The 3,387-nt window shown below is 45.2% G+C and overlaps 1 non-coding gene across 1 annotated transcript; it reads right to left on the bottom strand.

Moving 5' to 3' along the window:
* Positions 1 to 2,875: 2,875 nt before the first annotated feature.
* Positions 2,876 to 2,981, bottom strand: LOC120250903. The gene has a single exon (XR_005533234.1). It is a non-coding gene; the product is annotated as a small nucleolar RNA R71 (small nucleolar RNA).
* Between the last annotated feature and the right edge of the window lie 406 nt (positions 2,982 to 3,387).

Below are 3,387 nucleotides of genomic sequence, written 5' to 3'. Positions count from 1 at the left end.
TCGCCTCTACTGCTACTGGTGGTGACGATGCTGATGCTGGTCGATCAATCGGTGCCTAACTTGTGATGATAGTGCTATGGATACCTGAGGGGTCCTTAGTCACATGATGAATGGTGAAGCCACGTCAATCTCAAGTAGCTGCTGTAGAATATCCGGACGTGCCATCACCTCAGTGTGGTTCACGGCCTGTAGTGCATGAACCTCAGCCAAATCACTCTAGAGCACCCCCTACAACACTCTCGAGCCTCTCAAATTGATCATGGGCTCAAGTCAGGGAGAATATCTAAGCTGGGGGGGGCTCCTGAGCTGTAGGGGGTGTCTCTACCTATGCTTGCTCAGGCTAGGGCTCATGCGCCTGCTGAGATCCCTCTGTTGTGTCTCCCTCGGCCTCGACTGACTCCAGTAGGGGCATGTTTAGCACATACACCCTATCTCTATATCTCCTGATCATGCCCATCATGCGCATGGTCTCTAAGCTGAGGGGTGCTGGAACAATCGTCTTCTCGGCCCCTCTGATCGCATCTAGTAGAGCCATCCTGATGATGAGTCTGGTTATGTACTGACCGGAGAAGAGAACACCGATCCTCGCATACTGTCCCTGGTGTCTCAAATACTCAGCCATGATGTGTCTCAGATGTAACGGATCGCTCTGTACCAAGGAGTATAAGTATAGAAGCTCCTGTCTGCTCAAAACTCCGGTACTGTCACCGCGTCTATTCACGGATCTGCTAAGGATGGCGTGAATATATCAGTAGCTCGGCCGAGATAAACAAGTAGCCTATGACCACCTGGGCTATTACTGCCCTTGTCCACACAGCGCTCTGTACGCAGACTTGGGTGTCAAGCTACCTAGGTAGTCTATGGGCAAACGATCGTACTCCTCGGTATTTGTGAATGCCTCATCATACAACCTAAGTCTGATTGAAAACTACGTAATGCTCATACTATGATGATGGCCAAACGCTATGAACTAAATGGCATTAATGCTATTGAAGCTGGAATAGGAGCGGTCAAACTCAAATGAGGCGAGAACCTCTAATGTAAGCATGTGGATAGCCGGCTATCTGATCAATAGTAAACGCCACCAATTATTCACCGAGAGAAGCTCATCAACCTCATTGCCCATGTCATAAGCTAACTACACCACCCTAAGCGAGCTCAAATCTGGAAATCACGTCTGACTGAACTTAAGCTTCGACAAACTCTAGAATCTAGCTTGGTGCTCGGGAATTGAGAACTCTATATGCTCTAGCTCAGGTGAGGCCTTTCGATGACACTTGCAACTACTTTCTTAGTCCTTGGTTCCATACCTCCAAGTATTGAAAATAAAATGGATCAAATAAACTCACAAAACACTACTGCAGGAATCCACACGGTCGTGTGGAATTTGCACACGCCCTTGTGGATCCACGGGGCGTGAAAACCGCACGGCCGCATGCTAAAAATCCATAAATACACCCTAAAATCATTTCTAAACCTATTCTAAACATGCACCAACCATTTAGTCATAGAAACGAAGCACATATACCAGTTTAATTGAGAGAAATCAAGGTTTGTCAAAGAAAAGAGAGAATAAGGGTTTATTGACGAAATAGAGAATGAAAACTTGAAATTGGCCGGAAACTCAAGTAAAATCCCTATAAAATGATGGTGCAAAGTCAGGAGAGTGCAAGGATGCATTCTCAAAGTTTTTAGGAGTGAGAAGATGAAGAAATGTGAAGAGATTTTAAAGAAAACCCGTGCCTCTTGGTGTTGTGTACATCCACACATGCGTGTGGAAATTACCAACGCCCATGTCACTCTACAAGGAAGCCTCACAGGGGCACCCACAAACCCTGTGTGCTCTCGGCATAGCAGACTTTGTCTTTGACTACATCCACACAGGCATGTGAAAATTTCCCACACTCGTGCGCCCGACCCACAGGTGCATCCCCACACCCCTATGGCTCTTCCATCCACATAAGAAATTCATCTAAGTGTTGCACATGACCGTGTGGAAATTTCACACGGGCGTGGATCTTCACAGGGCTCCTTATAGGGGCATTCACACACCCTTGTGTCTTGTTGGGATGGGAAGGTCTTCTCTGTAGGAAATCATACGGGCGTGTGGAAATTACCCACACCCATGTGTAATACACAGTGTCAGACACAGCGGCAGGCACACGCCTCTCTGTCTTTTCAGGATAGAGTTCTGAACCTCTGCAGAGAAACATATACCGTTGCTGGGGCATAGGCGTTTAGAGATACTTTACAGTTTGCTATCTTAGCTATTTATCATTCATTCTATTTCACATTTTTCTTATTCTATCATCTATCTGATTTTTTTTTCTTTCTTTTAGTGCAGCTCCAGGTTATCACCCGAGGAAACCGATCGATATTGGTTGGAGGTGATCCTGAACTTGAACATACACTAAGAAGAAGGGGTAAAGAACCTATGCAAGAACCGTCAAATCTAGCTGAAATAGAAGGTGAATGGTCAACAAATATGGGAGAGCAGAATGAAAAACAAAGAACACTTTCAAACTATGCCAGACCCTTAGTTGTGGGCACGCAGTCGAGTATCGTGCGGCCCCAATTACAGCTCCAAATTTTGAGCTAAAGCCACCATTCATCCAAATGATACCACAGTTAGTGCAGTTCAATGGTTTGGCCAATGAGGATCCAAACAATCACATTGAAAACTTCTTGGAGGTTTGTGACATGCTGAAGATCAACGGTGTTACGCATGATGCTATAAGATTGAGGGCTTTCCCATTTTCTCTAAAAGGAAGAGCCAAACAATGGCTCCATTCATTGCCAAGACTTTTCATCACAACATGGAATGAAATGGTCAAAGCTTTCCTTTTAAGGTACTTCCCTCTGGAAAAGTCGGCAAAGCTTCGCAATAAGATATCTTCATTTGTTCAAATAGAACTTGAATCCTTGTTTGAGACTTGGAAGCGATTCAAGGACCTCTTGCGGAAGTGTCCACAATACGGGTTCCCCGAATGGATGATCATTCAGACTTTTTACAATTTGTTGAATCCAAGTACAAGACAACTTCTAGATGCCGCCGTAAGAGGTACAATGGGTAACAAGACCCTTGAAGAAGCCCGACAATTGGTAGAAGAAATGGCCATGAATAGCTACCAATGGAATGCAAGAGAAAAGAAGAAAATGGTCGGACTCCATGAAATTGATGCGGTTACATCTTTGGAAGCCCAAGTAGAGGCATTGAGCAAGAAATTGGATACATTGACTTCACCGATGATTGCCGCTATCACAAGTTGTGATGGTTGTGGGGGTTCCCATATGCCGTCTGATTATCCTATCTCGATTGCTACTTCAACCCCACCTGAACAAGTAGATTTTGTGGGCAATTGGGGAGGAGTACAAGGCAATCCATAT

This window comes from Dioscorea cayenensis, chromosome 19 (assembly GCF_009730915.1).
Source record: "Dioscorea cayenensis subsp. rotundata cultivar TDr96_F1 chromosome 19, TDr96_F1_v2_PseudoChromosome.rev07_lg8_w22 25.fasta, whole genome shotgun sequence".
Classification (NCBI taxonomy): Eukaryota; Viridiplantae; Streptophyta; class Magnoliopsida; order Dioscoreales; family Dioscoreaceae; genus Dioscorea; species Dioscorea cayenensis.
Note: the sequence above shows the minus strand (reverse complement) of the source record. Positions and strands in the feature narration are given on the sequence as shown.